This window comes from Mirounga angustirostris, unplaced genomic scaffold, assembly GCF_029215605.1.
Source record: "Mirounga angustirostris isolate CCGP_5_RB_7025 unplaced genomic scaffold, mMirAng1.0.hap1 SCAF_2, whole genome shotgun sequence".
NCBI lineage: Eukaryota > Metazoa > Chordata > Mammalia > Carnivora > Phocidae > Mirounga > Mirounga angustirostris.
The window spans coordinates 4,477,237-4,483,411 of NW_026991710.1; the positions used below are offsets into that span (position 1 = coordinate 4,477,237).

Consider the following 6,175-nt stretch of genomic DNA (forward strand, 5'->3'; position numbering starts at 1 on the left):
TCAGGCCTGTTGGAGCCCTAAGAACGGACCTGGGCCTCCCATCTCTCCCCTCCCCAGACCTTCGAGCTGGAAGGGCCCGGATGCCCTCCCAACCTAACCCTCATGTAGGAGTGGAGACGCAAAGCCCAGAGAAGGTGAGTGGTGTGCCCAAGCTCACACAGCAGAAGTCGCCTGACACCCCGTTCTCCTGACTCCATGCCCACTGATTCCTCCTCTCTCCCAGTTTGCCTTCTGTGTCTTCCCCCAGTAAAGCATTCGGCTCTTTCTGGAAGCCACCCTCTCCCCCTGGATTTTACCCACTCACCGGGCACCCGGCCAGGAGGTTTCTGGTGGGGAGTTGCTGGTGGGGAAGCCACTCAGACGCGGGTCTGAATTCTTGCTCTCACGCCTGCCAGTGAAGGGACCTGAGCAAATGGGGTCAAACTTTTTTTTTTTTTAATTTTTAAGATTTTTTTTTTAAAAGATTTTATTTTTTTGATAGAGAGAGACACAGCGAGAGAGGGAACACAAGCAGGGGGAGTGGGAGAGGGAGAAGCAGGCTTCCCGTGGAGCAGGGAGCCGGATGCGGGACTCGATCCCAGGATCCTGGGATCATGACCTGAGCCGAAGGCAGACGCTTAACGGCTGAGCCACCCAGGCGCCCCTGGTCAAACTTTTTTTTAATTGTAGTAAAATACACGTCTCATAAAATTACTCTCTCAGCCATTTCTAAGTATCCAGTTCAGTGGTACTAGACACATTCATAATGTCGCGCAACCACCACCACCTTGCATCTCCATAATCTTCATCTTGCGAAACGGAAACTGACCGAGGGCAACACTCCCCGTTCCGCCCTCCCCCGCCCCCAGCCCTGGGCAGCCACCGGCTCCTTTCTGTTTCTAGGAGTTTGACTCGTCTGGAGACCTCGTGTAAAGTGGAATCATCCGGAATGCGTCTTTCCACGACTGGCTTACCTCACTGAGCACAATGTCTCCAAGCGCCATCCACGGTCCTGTAGGTGCCAGGATGCCCTTCCTTTTTAGGGCTGAGGAACATTGCACCACACGGACGCGCCACACTCGGCTTATCGGCTCGAGCGTCCGTGGATGGTCACTTGGGTGGCTTCCACCTCTCGGTTATTGCGAATCATGCTGCTGTGGTTCATTTCTTTTTAAGGCTTATTCCTCATTTGAGAAATGGTGTCCCTTGGGCGCCTGGGTGGCTCAGTCGGTTAAGCGACTGCCTTCGGCTCAGGTCATGATCCTGGAGTCCCTGGATCGAGTCCCGCATTGGGCTCCCTGCTCGGCAGGGAGTCTGCTTCTCCCTCTGACCCTCCCCCCTCTCATATGCTCTCTCTCTCATAAATAAATAAAATCTTTAAAAAATAAAAATTAAAAAAAAAGAGAAATGGTGTCCCTGTCCTCATATGCTTACATGAATTCGTTTGCCTGCTATTTGCTTCACGAGCCACGGAGGCCTTTCTAAACAGGAGGAGAACGCTAGCATCTGCTGGGCACTCACTGCGTGCCATGGGCAATTTTGTGGGCTCTCCGTGTACTTACGAAGCAAATGCTTCACAGTCCTTTGAGGCAGATGCCTTCACCAAAGCAGGGTCGGCCACGTGGCTGGGATTATCCCTCCCACCCGCCGAGTGCAGTGTGTTCACGGATCCACAGGGGGCTGTCCTCACAAGCCACCACCACAGGCCCAGTGGAAGGGGGGGGGTCAGTTCCAGTTGTCCTGGGGAGGAAGACGGAGAAAGATGCTAGAAGGTTCTGCAGTTCATCTACTTGGACAGAAGATGCCCACTTGTTCCTGCAAAGTAGATTTCCACTCGACCCATATTCTGAAAAACAAAACAACAAAACCCATATAGGAATTACGTGAAAACTCCTATTTCATACATCTCTTTGGGGGAAAAAAAAGTCTAGAAAACCCTACATTCTGTCCAGTTGACACCATCAAAGGGAATATCAAACATTATGTTCACAGGGATGTGTTCATTTAACACCCAAACCATCAGAACCCGTCACCTAGGGGCGCCTGGGTGGCTCAGTCAGCTGAGTGTCTGACTCTTGATTTCCGCTCAGGTCATGATCTCAGGGTCATGAGATCGAGCCCCTCGTCCGGCTCCATGCTGGATGTGGAGCCTACTTGGGATTCTCTACCTCCCTCTCCCTCTCCCTCAGCCCCTCCCTAGCCCTGCTCACATGCACGCTCTCGCACTCTCTCTCTCTCTAAAAAAAAAAAAAAAAAGGACCCATCACCTAACTCATTTCCACATTCAGATGGGGGAAAGCTGGATGTATCTCCATGGAAACCTTGCCTGAAGGGGGAAATTGCCCTAAAATGACCACACCCTGTGTCCGTCAGACACCCTCCCCATTTGTGGCTTGATTTATAGCAGCGCCGGGACCATTGGAATCTCTGCCTTGAGACCATCTGGCCTAATTACCCCTGTGGCTGGCACAGGACCAGAAACTGGTGTTGGTTTTGAGGCAGAGGTCCCGGTGGGTCCTCAGAAGAGCCCTCTCCCGTGCAACCCCAAAGTCTCAGCTACCTTCCAGGCCTCGTCCGCGTTGGCTGATAGAATTGTCAGCTGCACCAGGCTCGGAGAAATCAGCCAGTTCTTTGCATCCAGGAAACAAATAAACAAACAGACCTCTTTTACCCCTAAGCAGTTGGCAGTTTGGGGAGGAAGCGAAGCATTTATTCCTCGTTACTCTTTTCTGTAAAGGAGAGGATAACAGAGCTAGAACTACCTGCTCATGGACAACAATTCTCCTTTCTTGCGAGCCTACTGTGAGCCCGGTATTCGCTCGCACCCATCCACTCTCTGCCAGCCCTAACTACTGTGTCTCCCATGTGACCTACTTCTGGGAACCCTTCCCTGCTACCCCCCCACCGCCAGGCTGGGGGAGAGGTCTCTCTCGCAGCATCCCCTGCATGCTAGCCCAGGGACCGCAGACACCAGCTCACCACCTGGGCAGAGTCCCCTAAGGTAGAGCTGTGTGACCTTGAACAAGTCACGCAGGGGCCCGGGCTCCTGGTGGGAGTAAGCAGAGACCAGCAGGGGCATGAATTCTGACAGCCAGAGAGAGCCATCAGGTAGAGCTGCAGGTGCTAGAAACTGGAGGTTGGTAAAGAGGCCTCCACGGCATCTAGAGGGAGCATACAGGGACGAGACGGTGGATCGAGGCCGTGGTGTGACTGTCTAGTTGAGTTCCAGAGTCCACAGTCTTTCTAAGATGCTGATCCAACATTTCACCCCCTGCTCTGCAGACTCTCTTGGCTCTGCATTGCCCCGCAGTCCCATCCTGCCTCTCCTGTGATGGGCTCTGCCTGCTTCCCCAGCCCAACCCTACATCCTGCCCCACAGGCACCCACCCTCCCCATGCACCCAGCCGTTCGCACTTCTCCGTGGCTCATATTCATCACACCTCTCTGCCTTTGCAAATGCTGTTCCCACTGCCTGGAATGCTTCCCACACCTCTTCTTAACTACTGTGTCTCCCATGTGACCTATTTCTGGGAACCCTTCCCTGCTACCCCCCCCCCACCGCCAGGCTGGGGGAGAGGTCTCTCTCGCAGCATCCCCTGCCTGCTAACCCCTCTTGGGCCCCCACCTCACGGTGCTGGGCTCGACATGAGCTCCTGGGGGCGGGGCAGCTGTGCCTGACTCGGCTCTGCCTCCTGGGCACCCAGCCCAGGGCCTGGCACGCACGGACTCAGGGGAAGACTCTGCTCTACAGAACCCGAGTCATGGGAAAGGCACGCGTTGCTGCCCACAGCCCAGCCCCTGGCCTCTCCACCCGGCTATTTTTATTTCTTCCCCCTGCAGAGCTGAGGCCTGCAGGGCAGGTTCTCAAACCGAGCCAGTGAGACCAGCCAGGCAGAGTGAAGGCACTTGTGGGTGCTGCCCCAGCCAGAGGCAGCCGCAGGGGCCGTGGGGGCTCCTCCTCCAGAGCACAGCGCCTTGAGCTCGGCCGGAGAACTGAACCTTAGAGCCACCAGGGACCGCAGACTCCAGCTCACCGCCTGGGCAGAGTCCCCTACGGTAGAGCTGTGTGACCTTGAACAAGTCACGCATGTCACCTCCTCTGCCAGATGGGTGGGGTCTAGCCCTCTTTTGCAGATTATTCTGAGGATCAAATGATAAGGCGATAAGTCTAACTGGAATGTCAGGTTAAATAGGGAAAACAGTCACATGATTCAAAATGCGAAATCTAGAAAGGCGTATTCACAGAACCACAATGAGCTATCACCTCACACCTGTCAGAATGCCTAAAATCAAAAACACAAGAAACAATGCTGGCAAGGATGTGGAGAAAGGGGAACCCTCGTGCACTCTTGTTGGGAACGCAAACTGACGCAGCTACTCTGGGAAACAGTATGGGGGTTCCTCAGAAAGTTAAAAATAAAAGTACCCTACGATCCAGTAATCACACTACTAGGTATTTATCCAAAGGATACAGAAACACGAATTCAAAGGGATACATGCACCCCCATGTTTATTGCAGCATTATTTACAATAGCCAAACTATGGAAGCAGCCCATTGTCCATTGATTGGTGAACGGATAAAGCAGCAGTATATATACTCAATGGAATATTACTCAGCCCTAAAAAAGAACAAAATCTGGCCATTTGCAACGACATGGATGGAACCAGAGGGTATTATGCTAAGCGAAGTAAGTTAGTCAGAGAAAAACAAGTACCATATGATTTCAATCATAGGTGGAATTTAAGAAACAAAACAAAGGAACAAAGGAAAAATGAGACAAACAGAAAACGAGACTCTCTCTCTTTTTTAAAGATTTTATTTATTTGACAGAGAGAGACACAGCGAGAGAGGGAACACAAGCAGAGGGAGGGGGAGAGGGAGAAGCAGAATCCCTGCTGAGCAGGGAGCCCAATGCGGGGCTCGATCCCAGGACCCTGGGATCATGACCTGAGCCGAAGGCAGACGCTTAACGACTGAGCCACTCAGGCATCCTAGAAAACGAGACTCTTAACTCTAGAGAAACAATCTGATGGTTACTGGAGGGGAGGTGAGTGTGGGGAAGGGGGAAACAGGTGTTGGGGATGAAGGAGCGCACCTGTCATGATGAGCACCGGGTGATGTATGGAAGTGTTGAATCACTATATTGTACCTGAAATCCATATAACACTGTATGTTAACTATGCTAGAATTAATTTTAAAAATATATAATTTGGGATTGTCATAGCAAAAAAAAAAAAAAAAGGAGTATTTTACTCAGTGCCAATCCAGTCCTCATCCCTAGGCAGCCAGCTGGCTAGCTTCCCTAAAGTCTGCCAGTGTAGCTGTTTTTTCTCTCGCTCTCCTCCTTCCCTCCCTCCTTCCCTCCCCCCTTCCCTCTCCTCCTTCTATCTCTCTCACACAGAGAGCCGGAGGTTGTTTATCAGAATATATGTGTGTGTGTTTATACTTATACACACACACACATATCACCACGGTGGAGAACCTGAACTGCGCCCCGTGCTTTGGCATGCAGTCGGTGCTCAAAAGTGGTAGCTTTTACGCCTCACTGCCTGTCATCATCAGCTTCCTAACCACCCGCAGTCAGCTCCTGTACATTGAGTGAGCAGCTACCAGGCACTGTGCTAGGCTCCCTGCAAATCTTATCTCCATTTTACGGAGGAGGAAACCGAGGCTCAGGGAAGCTGGGTGACTTGGCCAAAGTCACATAGCTGGCTGGTGGTAGAGTGAGGAATCAGGCCCCAGTTTGGAAGCTCAAAGTCGGTGCTCAGAGCCACTGAGCTTCCCTCTCGAGGCCACTGTGCTGCCTGACCCCACACGTGCTCGGGACAAGCGTCCCTGGTTCCAGGTATGACAGGTGCACCGAGGCTGTCCTTGTGCAGGCTTCACATCCTTTGGATGATCAATAGGGAGGAGTGTATCTACCCAGCCTCCCACACATCTGACAGGGCCTTATCTTCCTCCTGGAGTGACCAGCGTCAGGCTGGAGGATCCATGCTAGGCAGCCCTCCCCCGTGTGATGCCCTAACACCCAGAGAGTACAGGGATTAGTGCTAAGTCACACAGCAAGGGAGTGGCAGGCCCAGAGCCAGAATGGAAGCCAGCCCTGCCCAACCCCGTCATATGGGAAATGTTTAATCAGTGCTGCAAAGGGCGCTGACCTGTGCCTTATCAGGGTACCCCGAAACATCGCTGGGA

At 52.6% G+C, this 6,175-nt stretch overlaps 1 long non-coding RNA gene across 1 annotated transcript; it reads right to left on the bottom strand.

Annotated features, from left to right (window-relative positions):
* Positions 1 to 1,324: 1,324 nt before the first annotated feature.
* LOC123847684 (uncharacterized) lies at positions 1,325 to 3,432 on the bottom strand. Its single transcript, XR_006791590.2, has 3 exons — positions 3,420 to 3,432; positions 2,540 to 2,708; positions 1,325 to 1,825 (listed from the first exon to the last, which is right to left on the bottom strand). It is a non-coding gene; the product is annotated as an uncharacterized LOC123847684 (long non-coding RNA).
* Between the last annotated feature and the right edge of the window lie 2,743 nt (positions 3,433 to 6,175).